Raw genomic sequence first — 25,877 nt, forward strand, 5'->3', positions numbered from 1 at the left:
TAAAAGTTCAATTGAAAATGATGGAGAAGAAGAACGGCTCCAGGAGAAGCGTAGAAGGAATGCAGTAGATGCAGAGAGGGTATCATGATACGAATAGCAGCTTGCTTGCTTGCTTGCTTGCTTTTTTGGTAGTCACTACAATATTTTTTATAAATGTAAGAAAAACTAATGGTGACAATAGTATGGACACAAGCAATGACTATCATTTTTCACTGTCTCTGTAATAGGACACTTTGCACACATTCTGTCATCTATTTCACACAACAACCCTGATGGTTGGGAACTGTGAGCTCCATTTTACAGATGAGAAACTGAGGTTCAAAGAGATGCAGTGACTTTATCAAAGATATGGCAGCTTAAAACCAAAGTCAATATAAATCCCCAGGCCTGGCTCTTTCCCCCAGCCACGTGGTGGAAGGGAAGAGGGAAGAGAGAAACAGTGAGCAGAAGTTGGGGAATGAGGGATGGGGGGTGGGGGAGAGAAGAAAGGAAGGAGAGAAATGAGAGCAGGAGAAGGAGAACCAATGGGAACTGAGTTACCTGCTACCTGACAGGCGTCTTCGTCCAAATTAGGAAAAGGTATCCCTTTGAGCCATGGCAGCCCTACAAGCATGGCTGCAGGGAACACATTGTGTGTAAAGAAAACGATGTCCCTTCCTACTGATGGATGAAGCTCCTACCAGGGCCTGTGGTTTGGCAAGCAGAACGAGGAGAGGATTTCAAGCATCTTTTCCCCTTGCTTGGTCACATTGACCAGGAAGGTGAAGCAGAAGGGACAGAAGTCTAGTTTGTATTGGTTCAAGAGAAGGAGGAGAGCTCCCAACAGGGGTAATCTCTGGAGGTCCAACAGGCAGAATTGTGAAGGCACTTGTTGTCTAGAGGAGATGAGGGAGTGTCTGACATGGAGAAACCTGACTTTCTCCTGCCATTCACATACTTCCATCTTTCATCCATCTTACTCATCTACCCATTCCTTCACACTCTACCTCCTTCCAAACATCCGCACATCCATCCACTCATTGGTTCAGTCATTCCAAAAACCCTTTGAACCCATTCTGTACAAAAGTCTACTGGGGATGGGTAACTGGGTAATGAGCATTAAGGAGGGCATGTGAGTAATTCTAGGTACCCAGAGGCGACTCCATCGAGGTAGACTTGACCTACCCCAAATGGAGGTGGGAATGGGGGGAGGAAGGGAGACAGAGAAGGGGAAAAGAGGGAGAGATCACAGCCCAAGAGGAACTGTATGGAGACAGGAAGACATGGGGAACTACCTGGAGGAGGTAACTGGTCTGGGCTTCGGAGACCATGTAGGATCCACTAGGGAAAGGCAACTAATCAAAAGCACAATGAGATACCACCTCACACTCATCCCATTATGATAACTTCTATGAAAAAAAATAAAATAACAAAAGTGTTGGAGATGATAGGAGAAATTGGAACCCTTGTGCCCTGTTTAAAGGAATGTAAAATGGCACAGTAGCAATGGAAAACAGTCTGGAAGCTCCGCAAAAAAACTTAAAAATAGAATTACCACATGATCCAACAATCCCACTTCTGGATATACATCCCAAATCATTGAAAGCAGGGTCTCAAAACAATGTTTTCACACTGACAAAAGCTAAAAAGGTAGAAACAACTCAAGTGTCCGCCGAAAGGTGAATGGATAAAGGAAATGTGTTATGTACCTACAAGGTAATATTACACAGCCTCAGGAAGGAAGGAAATTCTGACCCATGCTACAACACAGGTGAACCTGAAGGACATTATGCTAAGTGAAATAACAGAGTCACAAAAACAAAGACTGTGATTCCACTTAATATATTGTACCTACAACAGTCAAATTCTCAGAGACAGAGAGTAGAATGGTGGTTGCTAGGGGCTGTGGGGGAAAGAGGAATGAGGAGTTGTTGTTTAATGAGTGTAGAGTTTGGGATCCCTGGGCGGCGCAGTGGTTTGGCGCCTGCCTTTGGCCCAGGGCGCGATCCTGGAGACCCGGGATCGAATCCCACGTCGGGCTTCCGGTGCATGGAGGCTGCTTCTCCCTCTGCCTGTGTCTCTGCCTCTCTCTCTCTCTGTGTGTGTGACTATCATAAGGAAAAAAAAATTATAAAAAAAAATGAGTGTAGAGTTTGAGATGTACAAGATGAAGAGTTCTGGAGATTGGTGGCACAGCCATGTAAAGGTACTAACACTGCTGAGTGGTACACGTAACAGTGGTGGAGATAGTAACTAAGGGAACACAAAGGGCATCTGTAGCACAGAATGGCTGCTCCTCCCTTGAGTGGCTGACAAATGGCCCCGTGATACCTGCAACCGAAGGATGTGTTCTGAGCACTTGCCAGTCCTCCCATTCCCCGGGGACAAACCAAACAAGTGGAGAGGCTGATGGCACAATGAAGTCTTGCAAACAACTAGGTAGAGGCCAGGACCAGGTGGAGCTTGGGGGTTAATGTCAAGGAGACGACCTTTGTATTTATAAACTAGTGAAGTCCGAGGTGGCCAGGCTGCCAGAAATGAACAATCCCTATGTTCTTTGACCTACCAGTGCTGCTTTTAGATATTTAACCTACAGAAATACAAGAGTCCGATCATACATGTTTATAAGGATGTTCATTGCAGTATTGCTTATAACATGGCAAGATTAGAAACAATTTACATGTCCCTCAGTAGGGGGTTAAATTCATTCTGAGACATCGGTATCATGGAATACTGTGCAGCAATTTTGTTTAAATGAGGTTGTCACAGATATGGTAAGATGATCATGGCATATAGTTACACAAAAACAAGAATGTCGCAGAATAGCGTGCGTAGCATGATGATGCCATTTTTTGAAAAAGTTGTTATTACTGCAGATCTTAATTATGCATCGGACAAACTGTCTGGAGGATTAGGCAGGGAAATATTCACAGAGATTCTCTTGCAGGGCAAAACCATGGTGAAACATTCACTTACTACATTAGAGTCTCTACATAGTCTATGCAGTGGGTGCGAGAGCCAGCACCGCAGTCCCACTGCCCAGGATGGGACAGTGCTCAGTAGTGCCACCAACAAGCAGAGTGACCTCCATAAGTCATTTCACAATCATCTGCCTCCATCCCCTTCTCTGTAAAATGGAATGATGGTATTTACCTTAGTGAGGGTTAAGGTTTAAGTGAACTGGTCAATGAGAGATTGCAGTTTGGACGTTCAACATTGTGGGTCTGCCCAAGCAGACCCAACAGATTGGACTCCCTGTGCCACCACTCAGCAGCCTTGGGCAAGTCACTTAACCTCTGTACCTCAGTTTTCTCATCCGACAGACAAGAATCAGTTTAATTACCTTAACGTCATTGCCTATTAATAAAATGACCTTATAAAATACAGTGCCTGGCATATAGTAAACACCCAACACATGTTGGTTGGTATATTGGTTTGTGATATTTGCATTTTTATTATGAATATGCACTTTATCTTTTTAAAAAGATTTTACTTATTTATTCACAAGAGACACACAGAGAGAGGCAGAGACATAAGCAGAGGGAGAAGCAGGGACCCCGACGTGGGACTTGATCACAGGACCCTGGGATCATGACCTGAGCCAAAGGCAGATGCTCAATTACTGAGCCACCCAGGTGCCCCACTATCTTTTTTTTTTTTTTTAAGTGAGCTCCCTACTGGGCATAGAGCCCAATGTGGGGCTTGAACTCACAACCCTGAGATCGAGATCTGAGCTGAACCTGCACCCCAATGTTTATAGCAGCAATGTCCACAATAACCAAGCCATGGAAACAGGCCTAGATGTCCATTGAAAGATGAGTGGATAAAGCAGATGTGGTATATATGTGCAATGGAATATTAGCCATAAAAATGAAATCTTGCCATTTGCAAAGACATGGGTGGAACTAGGGACTATTATGCTAAGTGAAATAAGTCAATCAGAGAAAGACAATTATCATACGCTTTCACTCATATGTGGAATTTAAGAAATAAAACAGAGGACCATAGGGGAAGGGAGGGAGAAATAAAACAAGATGAAATCAGAGAGGGAGAGACTCTTAATCATAGGAAACAAATTGAGGGTTGCTGGAAGGGATGTGGGTGGGGGGATGGGTAACCGGGTGATGGGCATTAGGAGGGCATGTGATGTAATGAGCACTGAGTGTTACATACAACTGATGAATCACTGAACTCTACCCTGAAACTAATAATATGCTGTATGTTAATTAATTGAATTTAAATTAAAAAGAAAAAGACCTGAGCTGAGATCAATAGTTAGACACCCAACCAACTGAACCACCCCAGCAACCCTGCATTTTATCTTTTTAAACACCTTTATTGAGACATATTTTCACATATTATAAAATCCACACATTTCAGGTACATAATTCAATACTTTTTATCAACTGTTCCAATCTGTGCACACATAACCATAAATCAGTTCTAAGACAATTTCATTCTCCACGAGGTCCCTCCTGTCTCATTACCGCTGATCCCCATGCACAGCACTTCCAGTCACAGGCATCTACTAATTTTTCTGTCTATAATTTTGCCCTTTCTGTACTTTTCATATAAATGGAATCATACAATATTGAGCATCTTTTAACATAATTATCAGCTGCATTTTACTCTTATAATCAGAAAAAAAGAATTCAGATGAGTGACCATTCCTCTGTAGTGGAATGTAGTGTAGAGTCAAAGCTCTCCCTGCCCTCTCCCTGCCTCTCCCATCCCTGCCCCACTTCAGCATAGGCAAGCACCTCCTTCTGCCTGGGAAAGGAGGCAGAGCGGATCCAACGATACTGGCACCTGTTCTCCAGCAGAGGAACCCTGGCAGCTAGGCTGCTGACTACCTACCGAAGACTATCTCCTCCCTCTGAGTACCTGCCCAGGCTCACCCAGTGGAAGCCTAGGGCATGTCATCTTAGAAAGTCATGGGAAAAGCACAAACTACAGGGACTAGCACAGGGTGCTCAGATGGAGGGTTTAGCCTACCTGCCTCCTTCACTCAGAGTCAGGTGCATAGCTCTAGACATGAGATTAGTTCAGCCCACAGCCGCCTGCGCCCTACCAGGGCTGCAGGACCCTCCACAGGGCACTCACAAGGGACCTGGCAGGGGCCTGGGCACCTGGATGGCTCTGACAGTAAAGCATCTGCCTTCGGCTCAGGTCAGGATTCTGGGGTCCTGGGATCGAGCCCCACATCACGCCCCTTGCTCAGTGGGGAGTCTGCTTCTCCCTCTGCCTCTGCCCCTCCTGTGCTCCTGCTCTCTCGCTCTCTCTCGCTCTCTCTCGGTCTTTCTCCTTCAAATAAATGGATAAAATCTTTAAGAAAAGAAAAAGAGGTAGCCCAGGTGGCTCAGCAGGTTAGCGCCGCCTTCAGCCCAGGGCCTGATCCTGTAGACCTGGGATCGAGTCCCACGTCAGGCTCCCTGCACGGAGCCTGCTTCTCCCTCTGTCTCTGTTTCTGTCTCTGTCTCTGTCTCTCATGAATAAATTTTTTTAAAAAAAGAAAAAGGTAGGGTCCTTCCTTGATTTCCATAAGAATGTCTGACACCGGGCAGTGCTGCTATGCCCAGTACATGTGTGTGTGTGTGTGTGTGTGTGCGTGTGTGTAGCATATGGCTCAGTGGTAAAGAGCACAGGTTTTGAAGCCAGACACCATATGAAACCCGAGCATTGGGCTCTCAGGAGACAGAGAGGAAGGAGATCCTGCCTTCAAGAAGCCCTGACAGTGTAAGGAGTCAGCCCCTGACCCTCCCAAGCCCAGGTGACTAGTGCTGTGACAAGATGTATAAGGAGTCTGGGGGTACAGGGCAGCAGCCAGAACAGTTCACTGAGTGCCCCCCATGTGCTGGGCAGATGCCTGAATGCTACTGATCCTCCCTGTAGCCTTGTGACATGTGTCAGATGGAAGTGATCTAACCTGACGTGCGTTTAACCAATTTGCTGGACTCGTGGCTACCGTCCGTCCTGGCTGAGACATACAGACACTCCCCACCAAGGCTCACTGCTTCAGCTTCTGCAGCTTCCTTCACCCTCCCAGAGCTCTGCTCCCACTGGCTGAGCTGTGAGCTACCAGAATCAGGAGAGTTTATCCCCAAAATCTTTGGCTAATTTGTGTTGATTGCTATAATTATGTAATTTAGCTAAATAAAACAAAGAGTGAAATCTGACTCTGTGTGTGTGTGTGTGAGAGAGAGAGAGAGAGAGAGAGAGAGAGAGAGAAATGTTTTAAGAAAAATGAAGTCCATTGCTTTGGAAATATACAGTAAAGACAAATCGCTAAAAATAGATCTGTTGCTGTAGTTTTAGGGAATATTTGGGGTGGAAGGGGATAGTAACAATGCAGAATTCCAAATTAAGATTGCTCCACAAGAGTTATAACGATCCATTTAAAAAGAAAAAGGAACTGAAAATCTTTAACTATGCTCTGTGGGTGCAGGCGAATAGACAAAGTAGAACTCTAGCCAGAGAACTTGAAGCAGCAATGTTGACCCACACTGAATACTTTACATTAGAATAAAGTGTTTAATTTTTTTTTAATTTTTTTAAATTTGTTTAAAATTTATTTATGATAGTCACAGAGAGAGAGAGAGAGAGAGAGAGAGAGGCAGAGACATAGGCAGAGGGAGAAGCAGGCTCCATGCACCGGGAGCCCGACGTGGGACTCGATCCCAGGTCTCCAGGACCGCGCTCTGGGCCAAAGGCAGGCGCCAAACCGCTGCGCCACCCAGGGATCCCAGAATAAAGTTTTTAAGGGCACCTGGGTGGCTCAGTCGGTTAAGTGTCTGCCTTTGGCTCAGGTCAGGATCCCAGGGTCCTGGGATAGAGCCCCATGTCGGGCTCCCTGCTCACAGGAAGTCTGCTTCTCCCTCCCCTCTCATGTGCTCTCTCTCTCTCTCTCAAATAAATAAATTAAATATTTTTTTAAAAAAGAATAAAGTGTTTAAAGTATTTATGAATCTTTTTAAAAGATTTTATGTATTTAGGGACACCTGGGTGTCTCAGGCAATGCTGGTTGAGCATCTGCCTTCAGCTCAGGGCCTGATCCTGGAGTCTCGGGATGGAGTCTGGTGTCAGGCTCCCTGCATGGAGCCTGCTTCTCCCTCTGCCTGTGTCTCTGCCTCTGTGTGTGTGTGTGTGTGTGTATGTGTCATAAATAAATAGAATATTTTAAAAAATATATTTTATTTATTTATTTGAGAAAGAGAACAGGAGAGCATACAAGCAGGGGAAGTGGCAGAGAGAGAAGCAGACTCCCCGCTGAGCAGGGAATCTAACACAGGGCCCAATCCCAGGACCCTGAGATCATGACCTGAGCCGAACCCAGTGGAGCCACCCAAGTGCCTATATTTATGAATCCTTTTGAATGACTGCCTTTCTCAGCCAAACTTTGATTTCCTAATCAACTATTTGGACCAAACAGGTCAGCTGAGAGGTTTCTACTGGACTATTGTACCCATTTCACAGATAAGGAGAGTAAAGTAGGAAAGACAAAGTACCTTGCTCAGGGTCACACAGCCAAGAAATCCTGGTGAAGGAAACTGGGCCTGAGAGGCTCCTGAGCCGAGATCCTGCCCCACTCATGGCCTCCAGCGGGTGAGTATACTGAGTGTGAGCTGGAGAGTGTGTCAAAGTGTGGGTGTGAGAATGAGTGTGTGGACAGTAGTGTGATGACAGTGTCTGCGGGTGACAATGTGAGAGTGTAAGTCCTTGGTATATGTGTATGTGTATATGAGTGTGTGCATGTGTGTGTTTGTGTGTGTGTGTGTGTTCCTGACATGGTCTTGGTGCTGGCCTGGCCCACTTCCTAAAGTTTCCTCTGATAACTGCACTCAGAAGCCAGTCCCGGTGCCAGCAGTGTGGCCTCTAGAGGGGCACCTGCTCCGTGTAGAGACATGTCTAAATAACCCTGGCCTGGGGACCCTTGGGGATCTGGGACTGCAGGAAGGAGACTTGTCCATAAGCAATCAGGGCACAGCCCAGAAATGGTCCCCTACTTCATCTGAATTCCTGGCCCAAGAGGTCAGAAGGTGGGCGGCCCCACCAGCAACTACATCCCAAGGAGGGCCCAGCCACATTAGCCATCTCAAGCCCTGCCCCCTTCTCAGCCCAAGAGAGACTGCTCACATGGCAGACAGGAGCCTCTCTGCTTCCTGGTGGCATCTTCACCTTTCCCAGGGGACAATGGGTCTGGGATGCCCACAAGCTCAAAGGATCTAGATCCAGAGCCCCTGTACTCTGCTCTTTTTCCTGAGGGCATGCAGGTTCCAGGGCAAATCAGGATGGTGTAGGAGAAAAGCCAGGCAGCCTAGGTTGAAATCACTGCTGACTCAGGGAAGCTGGGCTCATCCGCCTCATCTGTTAAATGGGGACGGTGGCACCTACCTTCTGGAAGGCAGGAAAGGCTCATAGGACCACCAAGGTCCAAGCTCTCGGTCTGACACTTGCTAGTTCTGTGAGTTTGGACAAATGACTTGCCCACCCTGTGCTTCAGTTTTTCTCATGTATAACATGGAAATGATAATAGTACCTATGTGATAGGGTAGTTATGGAGGTAAAATGAATTAATATATGTAAAAACTTAGAACAAGCATGCAAGACACAGAGCTATGGCTGTTTGTTGTTATGATTATCATCATTAGAATAATTATTTTTAACATTGCAGGGTTTAGGTGAACACGAAATTAAATTGCACATGGCCCATAGGAGCCCAGGACAGCTTGGCTGCTCCTGCCAGCCTGGGGAGAAGGCGGGGAAGACACATAAGGAGAGACCTGGGAACATCCCAGTTTCCCTACCAGCCTCCCCTGTACTTTTTCAAGCATGAACATCCTTTCCACATGCTCAGTACTGTCCACTACGAGCGAATTTCATGTCTCCTACTTGGTTTAGGCTAATAGCAGATCTCAGTGGGGTTCTCAGCCCCATTTGCCAGATGAGGTAACTGAGAAAGTTTCCAGGGTGTTTTACTGCCACCCAGAGGTCAGGATCCCAGAATATTCAAGTCAGAAAGACCCTCAGGGCTCCCTGACCCCAGGAGTAGTCTCATCTCTCATGCAGCCGGGGCCGACTGGTCCCGTAGGCTGACTGGTCCTGGAGGCCTACTTGAGAAGGATTTTTTTTTTTTTTAAGATTTTATTTATTTATCCATGAGAGACACAGTGAGAGGCAGAGACATAGGCAGAGGCTCCCTTTAGGGAGCATAACTTATGGGGGACTTGATCCCAGGGCCCTGGGATCACGACCTGATCAAAGGCAGACACTCAACCACTGAGCCACCCAGGGGCCCTCAAGAAGGATTTTGAGGTTACATGAGACCTCAGACAAAAAATATGCTGTCATTGATTAACACTGTCTTCCATGAATGCAGAAGTGTCATGCGATGATGTGTGTCACTGGTCATCCTGTTCTCATCTACCCCCCCCCCCTTACTTACTATATGTCTTAGAGATGGGAGTCACTTGCCCAGGGTCTCAAAGGAGATGGTGCACAGTGGATACAGACACAGCCCAGACCAGGCTCTTTCTCCCACCTGGATCTTTCCACTTTCCTGGAGAGAAATTTACTTGGTGCTTCTGCCATCTGCGGTCCTAGCTTCTAGAAATCAAGTTATTCAGAGTGGACTGTGGAGCTTGTGGGAGCAGCCCTTGCCCTTGCTCCTGCTCCTGCCCCCGCTTCTGCTAGGTCCAGATGAGCCTCATGCCCCTGTAGGCTACCACCCTGGGGCTGTTTGTTAGCCAGAATATTTAGGAGATGCCCACCAAAGAGAGGTATGAAGAAAGTAGGTCTCTGATACATCATCAATCTCTACTCCTCCCCCAGAATCACCAGGGAGAGACCCAGCAAGCCTGCTCCCACCATGCCACAAGAATATGTACAGCAGAAGATGCCAGCAAGGCAGCCAGAGTAAGTAGGAACATGGGAAATACACATACATGCAGGTATCCCTTAAGCAAAGATTCAAAATTCACATATGTACATTATATATATATATATATATATAACACATATATACTATTTATATATAGTCACAGATACACACTCAGTCATAACAGAGAACCCAGAGAATAGTGTAACAAATACCCACACATGCCTACTACTTTGAGTTAACAAACGTGTCCAATTAATCATCTTTGCTTTAGACATTTTTATGAAAGAAACAGATGCTGTGGGGCACCTGGGTGGCTCAGTTGGTTAAGCATCTGTCTTTGGCTCAGTTGTGATCTTAGGGTCATGATCTTGGGGTCCTGGGATTGAGCCCTGCATCAGGCTCCCTGATCAACAGGGAGCCGGCTTCTCCTTCTCCTTCTGCTCCCCTCGGCCTACTCTTGCTCTCTCTCTCTTCCTTTCTCTCAAATAAAGAAATAAAATATTTTAAAAAAAGAAACAGATATTGAAGATTTTTAAATTGGAGTCCTTTTCATACTCTTCCCCAGTTCCACTTCCCTTCCTTATGCAGAGGCAACTACTATCAAGAATTGGCACATATTAGTGGCTGGATGGCTCAGTCAGTTAGTGTCCAACTCTTGATTTTGGCTCAGGCCCTGATCTCATGGTGGTGGGATCAAGCCCCACATCATGCTCTATGCTCAGCTTGGAGTCTGCTTGAGATTCTCTCCTCTCCCTTTGCCCCTCCCCCTGCTCATGCTCTCTCTCTCTCTCTCTCTCAAAAAATAAATAAATAAAATATTTTTAAAGATTATAAAGGAATTTGGTATGCATCCTTTCATTTTTAAAAAAAATTTTTTTTAATTTTTATTTATTTATGATAGTCACACACACACAGAGAGAGAGAGAGAGGCAGAGACACAGGCAGAGGGAGAAGCAGGCTCCATGCACCCGGAGCCCGATGTGGGATTCAATCCCGGGTCTCCAGGATCGCACCCTGGGCCAAAGGCAGGCGCTAAATCGCTGCACCACCCAGGGATCCCTCCTTTCAGTCCATTTCTTTAAATCCACAAATAATATTCAGTACTGTATGTGTTTTAAATTTTTACATAAATGATGTCGTATTATGACTTTTCAACTTACCTTGTGTATTAGTTTCTTAGGGCTGCTATAACAAAGTACCACAAGGGTTTTAAACAAAGGATATGGGGGGGATCTCTGGGTGGCTCAGCGGTTTAGCGCCTGCCTTTGGCCCAGGGTGTGATCCTGGAGTCCCAGGATGAAGTCCCACGTCGGGCTCCCGGCATGGAGCCTGCTTCTCCCTCCTCCTGTGTCTCTCCCTCTCTCTCTCTCTCTCTCTCTCTCTCCCTCCCCCCCATGCCTATCATAAATAAATAAATCTTCTAAAAATATATAAATTAAAAAAAATAAAACAAGGGATATGTATTCTCTCACAGTTTGGGAGGCCAGAAGCCTGAGTCAAAGTTTTGGCAGGGCTATGCTCCATCTGAGGCTCTGAACTCTTCTGACTTCAAGTCGTTGCTGTCAATCCTTGGCACTCCTGGCTTACGGCTGCTTTGCTCCAACCGTGCTTTCGTCATTACCTCGTCTTCTACCTCTGTGTCTCTGTCTTCACCTGGCATTCTCCTTTCTGAGCATGTCTGTGTCCAAACATCCCTCTTCTTATAAGGACAACAGTCAGGGGCACCTGGGTGGCTCAGTTGGTTGAGCATCTGCCTTCAGCTCAGGTCATGATCTCAGGGTCTTGGAATCGAGCCCGGTGTCAGGCCCCCTGATCCGCGGGGAAGCATCACTATGACTCCTAATACATTATAAATGGCTGTATACACAGGGCTCAAATCCAGTAGCTCTGAAGAAAGAACTAGAGCCTGATGTGGGGCTTAATCATTGATAAAGAAAGAGGAATGGATCTGGGTATGAGTCAGGGCTTTCCAAAACACATTTAAAGAAGAACCAGAAAGTACACCGGAAATGGACCCTGAAGTATCACATAATGTTTCAAGCTGTGGGTAATGCTCAGGTGTTTTGTTCTAAGAAGCCATCGTTGGCCAAGGCCCCACCTCTAGGACTGCCCCCCAAGGGCTGTGGGAATTGTAGCAGTAGGATCTGGTGTGTAGGAGACTCTCAGTAAACGTTGCTGATGGCACTCCCTGCACCAAGCACCAAGAGAAGCCCTTCATTTAATCCTCCTAACAAACCACAAAGAGAGTAACTATCTCCACAGAGGAATAGAGCTCAGGAAGAAACAGGGCCAGGACACTAACCCAGAGCCCTTCTCAAGTTTTTAATTTAGTTTTTGGTGCTTTCCAAGTGAGCAAGTGCTTGTGGACTGATACGTACTCCTCCAGGTCCAGGGAGTGTCTTCAGCTGCCATGTGAGTAGTGCCACCAGGCCATGGAGTCACTTCAGTGCACCACTTAGTATTGTCACCAGGCCAAGGAGCGTTTGATTGCACAGGTTCACACTTCCGCTCAGCTGCTGGGTATGGGTGCAAGTCCTAAGCTCATCTGAGAGCCATCTGACCACTCAGCTGTGGCCAGGGCCCTGGCTCAAGCGCCTCCCTTGGGTGACCCCTGGCAGAATAGCAACTTCCCAAACTGCGCAGCAGCTGCTCAACTTCATAGACATGGCTAAGGCTGGCACATGTCACCCCTGTTCCCCCTGGGCTCCCAGGGAGCCTGAGGCACAGGTGGGGCCAGGTTGGGGGTAGGAGGAAGCCTCTGGGGCCCTGATCACAGAGTTCACACTGACAGAGGTTTGGGGGTCCAGGGACATTCCCTGACCCCTTAAAACCTGCCAGAGTCAGTACCGACACAGATAGCAGCCAAGGGGGGCAGAGGAGAGGCCAAAAGAGAAGAATGCCAGGCAGGTGCCCAAAGACCCTCAGAAGTCACCAAATGTACCACTGCCCAGCCCATTGCACAGATGGAGCGAGTGAGGCCCCAAATCAGACTCTACAGGAATGCCTATGATGTCCACCCTTGGAGACAACATACAGGCAGACCCTGTCCTGCCTTCCCTGGAAGGGGGCCTGAGAGGGCCCAGGCATGGCTAATCCTCTCCCTGTCCACCTTCAATGCCTGTGCTTGACCTTCCGTTGTGGAATCCAAGCCACATACCCAGAAGCTGAAACTGGGGCCCCAAAAGCTCTGGACTCACCTCCCATATGACACTCTCTATTTGCTCCTTCTAAAGTGATATTAAATCACTTGTCAGCTTTTCCAAATTTCTTTTATAATAAAGGTAGCACATGCTTTGCTAAATAAATATATACCTACCCTATGACCCAGCAATTCCACTCCTATGCATATAACCAGACATGAGTGCAAATGGCCACCAGAAGGCCTGACACACATGTTCCCAGAAGCCTTGTTCATAATGGCTCCAACTAGAAACAACCAAATGCCATCAACAGATAAATGAGTTGGGTATTTCTACAATGGGGTACTACATAGCAGTAAGAAGGGAATGAACCACCAGGATGTGCAGAACATGGATGAATCACTCCTTTATTACGCCGAACCAAGGAAGCCAGACACAAAAGAGTACTTACTGTATTATGCCATGTATACGAAGTTCAAGAACAGGCAAAACTACTCAAGACAATAGAACACAGGATAGCACTAACCTCTGGGGGTAAATATAGCTGGGGTAGGGGCACTTTCTGGGGTACTAGAAATACCTATACCTTGACCTGTGTGGTTTACTTGAGTATACATACAAACCATACACTTATGCACACATTTTGCTGCATGTTATGCCATTTTAAAAACTAAAAATGGCTTAAGTGTATATGAGCTAAAAAACAAAAGCACATGGGGTGCCTGTCTGGCTCAGTACATGCCTCTTGATCTCCGGGTTGTGCATTTGAGCCCTATGTTGGGTGCAGAAATTATTTTTTAAAAAAAGTACATGGGGCAGCCCGGGTGGCTCAGCGGTTTAGCACCGCCTTCAGCCCAGGGTGTGATCCTGCAGACCCAGGATCGAGTCCCACGTCAGGCTCCCTGCATGGAGCCTGCTTCTGCCTCTGCCTGTGTCTCTGCCTCTCTCTCTGTGTCTCTCTTGAATAAATAAATAAAATATTTAAAAATAATAATAAAAAACATTTAAAAAGTACATGGTCATTGATAGGACAAATGCAGAGGCCTTTAAAGAAATCCTAGCTCTCCTGCCCCCAACACCAACCACTTCCCCCTCCTGTGTCTTAGATTCCATTCCAGGTCCTGGAGTCCCACTAGAGGAACATTCCCAAGACATGGAGATGAACCAGGTGGGCTTCCTTGTCCCCAGAAACCTACCATTCATCTGATGGAGGCAGGATACAGAAGTTCCAGCCCATCTCCTTATGAACCCTTCCAAGGCCCAGTCTTCTCAATTGCTGTCCCCTTCCTGGGGCCCTTTCTTCACAGGAGGGCTGTTAGGAGGAGGAGCCATGGGCTTGGCAGGAGCACCATTAGGCACATGATACATAGGTTAGCTCTGCCCACTCAATGCTCCTCCTAAACCACTCAGAGGAGCATTCAGCCACCAACGAGTTAGCAACTGAGCCTTTACCCTGTCTCTGTCCTTTCCGGGGACCCTGGAGTTTGGAACAAAGCAAGGAGCCCATCCCCCAAGATAAGGTCACTGAAGAATCCTGAAAAGTTAGGGGGAGAGATAGGAAAGTAAAGGAGTCATGGATCCCTGGGTGGCTCAGTGGTTTAGAGCCTGCCTGCAGCCCAGGACATGATCCTGGAGTCCCAGGATCGAGTCCCACATCGGGCTCCCTGCGTGGAACCTGCTTCTCCCTCACCTGTGTCTCTGCCTCTCTCTCTCTCTGTCTCTTGTGAATAAATAAATAAAATCTTAAAAAAAAAAAAAAAAAAAAAAGGAAAGGAGTCTCCACCTTCTACTTTTTCATCTCCCCTGCCAGGGAGCTTACTACCTCCCAAGGCTGCCTCTCCTCTCCCTCTTTGGTCCCAAGTTTAGTTCTTGCTCTCAAGGAGAGGAAATTTGTGGTTTATGGCTCCCTCACTAGAGTGACCAACTTGTCCTGATTTGGCCAGTACTTTCCCAGTTTGGGTGCTGCAAGTCTAGTATCTCAGAAAACCCTTCAGTCCAGAACAAACCAGGAAGTTAGTCACCCCCTTCCTAGCTCCACCCTCTAGGCCACTTAGGAGACATTGTCTCAAGGCTCCCCCAGGTACCATATCTAGGCCCAACCATCACTCCAGACCTGGTAGTGAGCATTTCTTCATTCATACATTTACTTATAGCCCTTCAGAATGGCTTAGAGACTTTAGGCCTGGGTGCTGCATCTGAATAAACCTGGGTTCACATTTTGGCTCTGTGACTTTGCACTCGTTACTTAACTTCTCTGAGTTTCTATTTGATCTTCTCAAAGTGGGGATAATAGGCATCTACCTCACAGGATTTTTCTACATATTAAATGAGATAATGAATGGGAAATGCTTAGCATAAGACCTGGCATCTAGTAACAACTTACATATTGTTAGCTTTTATTCTAGTATTCACTTGTCCAAAAAACATATATTGTGTACTTAGTCTGTTTGGGTCCTAGTTTAGACACTAAAGACACACAAATAACCCAGACATGCTACCCCACACACACCAAGCTGCTTACAGGCTGGTATGGAAAGCAGAGGAGATTATAGTCCAACAAGAAACAGGCTGTAAGGAGACAAGACAGAAGAAAAGACCTGAGAAGGTTCCCAGAGGAGGTGACTTTGTTCAGGGCCTTGTCCCAGAGAAGCCAGAGGGAAGGGCATTCTTTGACTAGTTTGGGGCAAGGGCTAGAAAGCATGGCACAACAGAGTTGCTCAGGGAATGAGAAGTCATTCTGTACTGCAGAGTCTAGACTGTATGTGGAGAAGGCCAGAGAATGAGGCAGTTTGAAAGAATTTTTTTTCTTGATAAAATAGGAAAACATTTAAATGCAATAGAATATGTTTATTTTAACCCAAAAGCCAGGATCATGTTTTAAGGGGAATTCTTTTTTTTTTTTTTTTAAGATTTTATTTATTCATTCATGGGAGACAGAGAGAGAGAGAGAGAGAGAGAGAGAGAGAGAGAGAGGCAGAGACACAGCAGAGGGAGAAGCAGGCTCCATAAAGGGAGCCTGATGTGGGACTCGATCCCAGGGCTCCAGGATCAGGCCCTGGGCTGAAGGTGGTGCTAAACCGCTGAGCCACCCGGGCTGCCCTAAGGGGAATTCCTTTTTTTTTTGTATTGGAGTTCAATTTGCCAACATATAGCATAACACCCAGGGCTCATCCCACCAAGTGCCCCCCTCATTGCCCATCACCCAGTCACCCCAACCCCCCGCCCACTTCCCCTTCCACTACCCCTTGTTCATTTCCCAGGGTTAGGTGTCTCTCATGTTTTGTCACCCTCACTGATATTTTCACTCATTTTCTCTCCTTTCCCCTTATTCCCTTTCACTAACCTTTATATTCCCCAAATGAATGAGACCATATAATGTTTGTCCTTCTCCAATTGACTTATTTCACTCAGCATAATACCCTTTAAGTCCATCCACATTGAAGCAAATGGTGGGTATTTGTCGTTTCTAATGGCTGAGGAATATTCCACAGCCATTATATATACATAGACCACATCTTCTTTATCCACTCATCTTTCGATGGACACCGAGGCTCCTTCCACAGCTTGGCTGTCGTGGACATTGCTGCTAGAAACATCGGGGTGCAGGTGTCCCGGCGTTTCATTGCATCTGAATCTTTGGGATAAATCCCCACAGTGCAATTGCTGGGTCATAGGGCAGGTCTATTTTTAACTCTTTGAGGAACCTCCACACAGTTTTCCAAGTGGCTGCACCAGTTCACATTCCCACCAACAGTGCAGGAGGGTTCCCTTTTCTCCACATCCTCGCCAACATTTGTGGTTTCCTGCCTTGTTAATGTTCCCCATTCTCACTGGTGTGAGGTGGTATCTCATTGTGCTTTGGATTTGTATTTCCCCGATGGCCAGTGATGTGGAGCATTTTCTCATGTGCTTCTTGGCCATGTCTATGTCTTCCTCTGTGAAATTTCTGTTCATGTCTTTTGCCCACTTCATGATTGGATTGTTTGTTTCTTGGGTGTTGAGTTTAATAAGTTCTTTATAGATCTTGGAAACTAGCCCTTTATCTGATAGGTCATTTGCAAATATCTTCTCCCATTCTGTAGGTTGTCTTTGAGTTTTGTTGACTGTATCCTTTGCTGTGCAAAAGCTTCTTATCTTGATGAAGTCCCAATAACTCATTTTTGCTTTTGTTTCTCTTACCTTCATGGATGTATCTTGCAAGAAGTTGCTGTGGCCAAGTTCAAAAAGGGTGTTGCCTGTGTTCTCCTCTAGGATTTTGATGGAATCTTGTCTCACATTTCGATCTTTCATCCATTTTGAGTTTATCTTTGTGTATGGTGCAAGAGAATGGTCTAGTTTCATTCTTCTGCATGTGGATGTCCAATTTTCCCAGCACCATTTATTGAAGAGACTGTCTTTTTTCCAGTGGATAGTCTTTCCTGCTTTGTCGAATATTAGTTGACCATAAAGTTCAGGGTCCACTTCTGGGTTCTCTATTCTGTTCCATTGATCTATGTGTCTGTTTTTGTGCCAGTACCACATTGTCTTGATGACCACAGCTTTGTAGTACAACCTGAAATCTGGCATTGTGATGCCCCCAGATACGGTTTTCTTTTTTAATATTCTTCTGGCTATTCAGGGTCTTTTCTGATCCCACACAAATCTTAAGATAATTTGATCCAATTCTCTGAAGAAAGTCCATGGTATTTTGATAGGGATTGCATTAAATGTGTAAATTGCCCTGGGTAGCATGGACATTTTCACATTATTAATTTTTCCAATCCATGAGCGTGGAATATTTTTCCATCTCTTTGTGTCTTCCTCAATTTCTTTCAGAAGTGTTCTGTAGTTTTTAGGGTATAGATCCTTTGCTTTTTTGGTTAGGTTTATTCCTAGGTATCTTATGCTTTTGGGTGCAATTGTAAATGGGATTGACTCACCTAAGGGGAATTCTTAAAGGCATTCCCATTGTGATGAAAAAAGAGAATTGTGCCTATATTCAACATTATTATTTAAAAATAGTTCTGGAGGGGATCCCTGGGTGGCGCAGCGGTTTGGCGCCTGACTTTGGCCCAGGGCGCGATCCTGGAGACCCGGGATCGAATCCCACATCGGGCTCCCGGTACATGGAGCCTGCTTCACCCTCTGCCTATGTCTCTGCCTCTCTCTCTCTCTCTCTCTCTCTCTCTGTGTGACTATCATAAATAAATAAAAATAAAAATAAAATAGTTCTGGAGGTACTAGCCCTCACGATTAGACAAGAAAAAGAAATCAGAAGTATAAAACTCAGAAAGGAGGAAAATTGATCATTTCATACAGAATCAACTGAAAAACCATTATAAATAATAAGGGAACTCAGTAATTTTGCTGGGTACAAAGTTAATATGCTAAAAGTAATAGTCTTCATAAATATAAAATAGTCAATTAGAAGAGATAACGAAAGAGAAGTCCCTCTTTACAATAGAAGCAAAACAATAGAATATTTGGAAACAAATTTAACAAAAATAAAATATACAAGATTATTAGAAATGTGCTTTACACCTGAAACTAATATAACACTGTATATTAACTATACTGAAATTAAAATTTAAAAACCTGAATCACTGAATTCTACTCCTAAAACCAATATTGTACTGTGTGTTAATTAACCAGCATTTAAATAAAATCTGAAAAAAAAACATAAAAAATTAAAATTAAATTAAAAACCTATTAAAAAGGTGGAGCAGTTGGTTAAACATCTGACACTTATTTTCAGTTCAGGTCATGATCTCAAGGTTGTGAAATTGAGCTCTACATCAGGTTCTTTGCTCAGCTTGGAGTCTGCTTGAGATTCTCTCTCTCTCTTCCTCTGCCCTCCTATTCATGCACACACTCTCTCTCTCTCTCTCTTCTCTCAAATAAATAAATAAATAAACAAACAATCTTTTAAAAAAAAGAAGTGGGCTTTAATAAATTGCTGAGGGGCATAAAAGAAAGTCAGAATATGTGGGATGGTTTTAGAGCAGATGACTCAATATTATAAGTGTACCAAATCTCTCCTAGTTTACATATTATATATTTATACATAATATATATATTGTGAATATATGTGTTATGTTCTGAATATATATAACATGTATATTCTGGTAAAATACCAATAGGAAGCTGATTCTAAAGTCCTTATGGTAATGTAAGTAAAAGTTAAGTCAGGTTAAAATGAGGCCATGTTGAATTTACATTGTTTTTGGATTACACCTAATCCAATGGCTGGTGTCCTTAAGAGAAGAAGGAAATTTGGAACTGACATAAACTCTGAGAGGAGAGGTCATATAAAGACCAAGGCAGAGATTGGAGTTACAATGCCATAACCCAAGGAATGGCAAGGGTTTCTGGAACCCACCAGAAACTAGAACAGTCTAATTGCATGGTTTGACCCACCAGAGTCACTAGAGGGATCCTGGTCCTGCTGATATCTTGATTTCAGACCTCTAGCCTTCAGAACTTTGAGAGAATACATTTCTATTGTCACAAGCTACCCAGTTTATGCTAATTTGTTACAGCAACCCTAGGAAACTAATACAGTAGCTAAACATCTATAGGAATTTAGTATAGAACAAAAGTAACACTGCTAATCAATACCAAAAAGATGGATATTTCAGTAAACATGTTGAGACAACTAAAGAAACAGCTGAACCCCTACCTCACACCTTACACCAAAACAAATTCTAGAGTGAATAAAACCTGGGAATAATTTCAAAAGTATTCTTAGATGAAGGAAGGCCTTATAAAATATAAAAAATTTTAATGAATCCATAAATGAAAAGATTGATAAATTTGGATACACAAAATTATTTTTAATTCTTTATGAAAATAATATAAACAAAGTCAAAAGGCACAGATTATAGACATATCACATATAACCAGCAAAGGGCTAATATCCTTGCTATTTTAAGATCTCCTACCTAATCAGGAAGAAAAAAAAAACAACCTAATTAAAAGATAGGCAAAGAATATAAACAAACAGTTCCCAGGAAAGGAAATGTAAATGATTCTTAGTCATATGAATACATGGTCAACCTCCCTTGTAGCAGGAGAAATGAAATTACAGCTATGAGATATCATTTTATATCTAACAGATTGACAAAGATCAAAAAGTTTGATAACACACTGTGTTGGCAAGGCTGTGGGAAACAGGTTCTGTCATTCATTGCAAGTGGGAGGGCAAATTGGTACAACCTCCCTGAAGTGTGATTTGGCAATACCTAAGTAAATAAAAAATCCACATACCCTTTAACCCAGCAATTCCATTTCTAGGAATTTACCATACAAAATACATGCACATGGCAAATCGACTATGGATGTAGTCCTACTGCAGCTTGGAATAAGAGTAGATTGGAAACAGCCTAATTTCCCATCAGGAGGGGACTGGTGATACTCATTATTGAACATCCATTCTGTGGAATACTATGGGCTGTTTTTAAAAGAATTGAGCTGGGCAGCCCTGGTGGCGCAGCGGTTTAGTGCCGCCTGCAGCTCAGGGTGTGATCCTGGGGACCTGGGGCCCGAGTCCCACATCGGGCTCCTTGCAGGGAGCCTGCTTCTCCCTCTGCCTGTGTCTCTGCCTCTCTGTGTGTCTCTCATGAATAAATAAATAAAATCTTAAAAAAAAATAAAAGAAAAGGATTGAGCCATTTTATATTTCCAATATGGGAAAAAAATCTCTGATACATAGTTAAAAGCAGGGGGAAACAAAGCTCAGAACAACAGGGACAGCGGAACACCATTTGCACAAAATCAATTTTATGGAGGGGTCCCTGGGTGGCTCCCTCGGCTGAGCAGGTGACTCCTGATTTCTTCTTGGGCCTTGATCTCAGGGTCATGGCTTTGAGACCCGTGCTGGGCCAGGAGCCGAGTTAAATTAAAAAACAAAACCAAAACGGTTTTATGGACATATTTTCATCGGCATAGGATGTCTGCGAAGGTACACAAGAAACCAGTAACAGAGAATACCTTTGATGAAGGAATCATGCTGCTTATTACTTGCATATATTATGTGTCGGTGCTCATCAAAAAAGAAATCAAATATATTAGATTTTTTATTTTTTTATTTTTTATTTAGATTTTTTTAAAAAGAAGTAAAGAAAGCCAAAAGGTAAAAGTTTTGGGACGCCTGGCTGGCTCAGCAGTTGAGCACCTGCCTTCAGCCCAGGGCGTGATCCTGGAGTCCCTGAATCGAGTCCCGCATGGGGCTCTGTATGGAGCCTGCTCCTCCCTCTGCCTGTGTCTCTGCCTCTTTCTGTGTCTCTCATGCATAAGTTAAAAAAAAAAAAAAAAAAAAAAAAAAAACTTGAAAAAAATAAAGGTAAAAGTTTTCATCTGAGATGTGAGTTCAAATGTTAGCTCTGCCACTTTCTTGAACACTTTTTTTTTTTTAGCTTTAAATCTTAGTTCTCCCATCTGTAAAATGGGAATAATAACACTGCCCACCTCAAGGAGCTGGTGGGCTGGGGGGGTGGAGGGGGGCAGGAGGGAATATGCCAAAAGTGACAAAGGTTAACTGGTCAACCTAGGAAGGCTATCCAGGAATTCATTGCATGATTGTATTACCCTCTTTTCTGTAATTTTGACATTTTTTGCAAGTAACTTTTGTTTTGTTTTCTAATTTCTGATTCCTGTGTCCCTGCCAGACCGGTGAAGTCAGAACCTCCAGAGGTGAGGCTGGCAAACCTGACTTTTTCTCCCAAGCATGCTGCTCTCCGAGAACCACGGGACCAAGCAAAGCTGCGGTGAGGAGCCTGGTGACTGAGCCTGGGGACTGGGCCCCCACCCCCACCCCGCCCCCGCGCCCTGCCCTGCGCGCAGCGACTCCTGGCAGGTCGCACCTGCAGCACAGGGAGCTGGGGACCGGGTACGGGGACAGTGAGTGGCTCCCCACCGTCGCGGGGAGGGGGGCAGGGGAGAAGGGGGCCCGCACTTTCTGTCCCCGGATTGGAGATTCAGGGAGAGAAGCAGCGGCGAGTGCCAACCCCCCCCCCCCCCCAACCAGGGCTCCCTTGGCGGGGCCGCTGCCGGGACACGCAGGGACCCGGGGCTGGCCGCGCCCCCATCAGATAAGGCCGCCACCCCCGTGCTGGCAGCGCCGGGCGCCCGGCGAGGAGTTTACGTAAGCCTCTCGGTGGTGGAAAAACAACTGCGCCAGCGGGCGGTTCCTGGCCTGCTCCGAGCCGCGGGCCCCAGACGCTGGCTCACCCCGAGAGGCTCCGTCCTGGCAGCTCCCCGGGGCTCAGGCGAAACTCTGGGGGTCCCACGTGCTGGAAGACCGGCTCTCGGGCCACCCAAAGCCCCACCCTCAGGCCCAGGCACCCTGCACGTGAGAGCCAGTGTGGGTGTCACCCCTCCCCGCCGGCCCTGCAGCAGCCTGGAGCCCGGGAGGGGCCCCCCCAGGGGCAGCACCGCACCCCTGAGCGCCTGCTGCATGCCCGGTCCTGCTCCAGGCGGCGGGAGCGGGTGCAGGGATGAGAACCGGGAAAGAACCAAGAGGGGGCCTGGGCCAGGAGGAAACCCGCGGCGACCAGCCGCTGCGCACCTGCGCACCGCATCGTGTCTTCCTTTCTTGCTTTTAAAACTGAAGGAGAGCTGAGGCAGCCTCTCGCAGAGCTGCTGAAGACAGAGGGGACACAGCGAGGGGGACGTGACCCTCCCCAGCCCACACCCATCTCTGCCAGGAGGGAGGCAGGTGACCAGGACCCCACATTCGCCAGTTGCCCGACCTCATCACCTTGTGCCCAAATCTCTTTATCTACAAAACGAAGCTAATGCTTATACCAACCTTGAGTTCGAGAATGTAATGAGACATTTTGAGGATTAAATATGATAACGAATATAAAACCCTTAAAGCATACCTATCATAGTGTCTGGCACAAAATATCACACAGGAACATGTCACCGTGCACGTAAACGTATTGAATTCACCTGCCTTTCCATCTCAGCACAGACATCTGCCTTTCCGGAGGGCCTTTCCTGATCCCTCCCATAGGTCAGGGTCCCGATTACATTCCCTCCCAAGTCCCCCTTCCTCCACTCTTCACCCATGTAACTACTCCAGACTGTGTCTTCTCCATCAGACTGTGCGCTCACTGTGTGCCAGGCTTCATGCTGGCCCTGGGCACCCAGAGGTAAATCACATTCTGGGCCCGTCCTCTAGGGGGTCCTAGCCTGGGGCAATAAAGAAACCCAGTGGATTTGAAATCACTCAGAATGTTATAGGAATTACAAAGGATCACCTGGACCACAGTACTGGCAGGCAGCCAGACACACAGTAGGTATACCCCAAAACCTTAATCGTATAACATGATGCTGTAATTAGGCAGAGAGATTTAATTGTGGGAAGACCTGGAATCAATGGTGGCTCTGCCACTTACTTCCTGTGTAAGCTTCGGCAAAGCATTCTTTCTCTGGACCTCAATTTCTCCAATTATTCACGGAAATGCTATTATTAAAGACCCATAGTAAGGTTCTGGTGAGATTCAAACAAGTCGACACATGTGGAAGCACTTTCTAGAGTCTCAGAGGGTTAATCCGATCAGCTACAAACTATCCTATCAATGTTAGTGGGAGAAATAAATACAGTGTCGGACAAAGCTTGGGAATCAGGCCTGGTCTCAGGACACAGCCCGGACACCTTTTTGTTTTGTGACCTTTGGCTAATGGCTTAGCCTCAGTTTCCTCACCTGTGAAGTGAGGATAACAATACCTACCTCCTAGGGTAGTGTGAAGAGCCAAGAAAGCCACAGTAAGAGTTAGTACTTGTTGCATACTTAATGCCAAACAGGGTTTGCCAAAAAGGTGATTTTTAAGTATTAATTCATCTACTGTTATTTTACAGCTGGGAAAATTGAGGCAGAGAGATTTTAAGCAACTTCCCCCAAGGTCACACAGCTGGAAGAGCTGCCAGACAGTAATCCTAGCAGTCTGGCTGGCACTGGAGTCTGAGGTCCTGACCACCCTGCATCCCTACCTCCTCAGAACCTGCATAAAGCACTTAGAAATGGCACATAGTCCAGCTTCACCAAACAGTAGCCGTTATTATGATTTTATTAATATATATGTTGATATCATCAGGATCTTAATTACTCATCAATCCCTTCTCAGAGCAGGGCAAGCTCAAGCTCTTCGGCCCTGGGTGGGTGCCAGCTGAGAGCTGGTGCCAAGAGCCTAAAATGTGGGCAAAGTTTTATTTCCCGGGCACACCCAATGAAAGTCAGCCCACAGGCTAGTGGGGCTAGTGGGTCCAATGCTGGGCTGGCCCCCAAGTGAGCAGGGATGTCACAAACAGCCATCTTGGCCCAGTCTGTCACTGGACACCCACCTGGCTCCTGAAGCAGGGCAGGGCCAGGAAAGGGAGGCAAGGGCAGACACTGGGCCTTTTGTGTCCTGCTCCCCACGCGGCCCAGCCCCGAAACCCATCCCCACCCCTGCCCCAGGCTGGGTGGAGGGTGTGCAGTGCCCTCCTGGGAGAGGAAAAAATTCACGCTAGAGTCAGGAGTTGGACCAGTACTCTGGCTGCACTGGTTTCTGATGGAGGGTCGTTGGACCAGTCCCTCCTGGCTCTAGGGCTGGTTTCCTCACCTCCAAAATGAGGCTTAGACAGCTGGACTCAGGTACAGGTGGGGGTTAGGGAAGGCAGAGGAAAAGCAAACGGTAGTCCTGAGGGGCCGCAGTAAAGGGACAGGGCAGGGGCCCGGCTGTCCCTCTGCGGGGTAGAATCACCCTTCAACCCAACACACACCTCAACCTGCAGCGCATAGACACCACCTTGAACACTTGAGTACACCTGCACACACACACACACACACACACACACACCCTCAATCACAGATACACGTAGGCACATATGGACACACACCCCTGGCCACAGACACACACGGACACACTCCCCTAAACACAGACACACACACGCACCTGATTAGACACACACATCTCAACAAATGCACAGACACCCCCAAATTAACACCCACCCATCACGACCACACACACAGCTACACCGACCTCAGACTACACACTCGCCTTATACCCACCACACCTGGATGCACATCATACCTGCCCCCACCGCATCACACACCACCCGGCTCCGATGCTCGCGGAGGCCACTGGAGGGCAGAGTGAGCCCCTCAGGGAGCCCAGAACGAGTGCCTGGGACCGCAGCACCTCGTCTACCTTCCTATGCTCAGAGAACCCCCTCGGGCTTGAGCCCAACGCCTTTGCGCTTAGGGACCCTTAGGACCGCGGAACAAGCCTAAAGGAGGGCGTTTGGGGGGCAGGGGTGACCTGCCGTGTGCCAGTCTCTGTGCTGTGTGCTCCCCTGCGGCCGCAGCCACTAGGCCTGACACACACTGGGGACTCCCGTTTGAAGCTAAGGGTCCAGAGTAGCACTCGGGTCTCTGACTTCTCTCCGGGGAGTTTCCCTAGTTTCCCCCCCATCCCCAACTTGGGCCAGGAGGAGGGGCGGGAACCCTGGGGCGATGCCGCGGTGCACCGCCAGGGGGCGTCCTCCGCACCTGGCCTCCGGGCGCCCCGCGCTCCCCTGGGACCTGCCCCGGGTCCCGGCGGGCGCCCCCGCAGGATGTCTCGGCTCTCGGCTCCCCACCCCCCCGGATCCGACCTCGGCTCCGGCCTCCGCCCCCTCCCCGGTCCCCGGGGGCCCTCCCGGACAGCTCCAGGCCCGCGGCCGCCCCCTCTGCCCGGAACCGCCCCAAGCCCACCCCCTCCCGGGCTGCCTCCCCCTGGGGAGCCGCCTGCCTCGCCTCTTCCCCTGGCGCAGAGACTCCCCAAGGTGCCTGAAGTGAGAGACAGACAGCAAGAGCCCACGCGACCAGAACATTGCTCTGTGCCAGGGTCCCTGCTCGGCTGGGTGCTGTGGCTGC

The 25,877-nt window shown here is 46.9% G+C and overlaps 1 non-coding gene across 1 annotated transcript in view; it reads left to right on the plus strand.

Moving 5' to 3' along the window:
* The window catches only part of LOC111097552, a 77,256-nt gene extending 54,412 nt beyond the window's left edge, over nucleotides 1-22,844 (plus strand). The window contains exons 3-4 of the transcript XR_005364089.1: nucleotides 21,642-21,740; nucleotides 22,586-22,844. This is a non-coding gene — a transcript (uncharacterized LOC111097552). The remainder of the gene's footprint in view (nucleotides 1-21,641; nucleotides 21,741-22,585) is intronic.
* The last annotated feature ends 3,033 nt before the right edge of the window (nucleotides 22,845-25,877 follow it).

This window comes from Canis lupus, chromosome 9, assembly GCF_011100685.1.
Source record: "Canis lupus familiaris isolate Mischka breed German Shepherd chromosome 9, alternate assembly UU_Cfam_GSD_1.0, whole genome shotgun sequence".
NCBI lineage: Eukaryota > Metazoa > Chordata > Mammalia > Carnivora > Canidae > Canis > Canis lupus.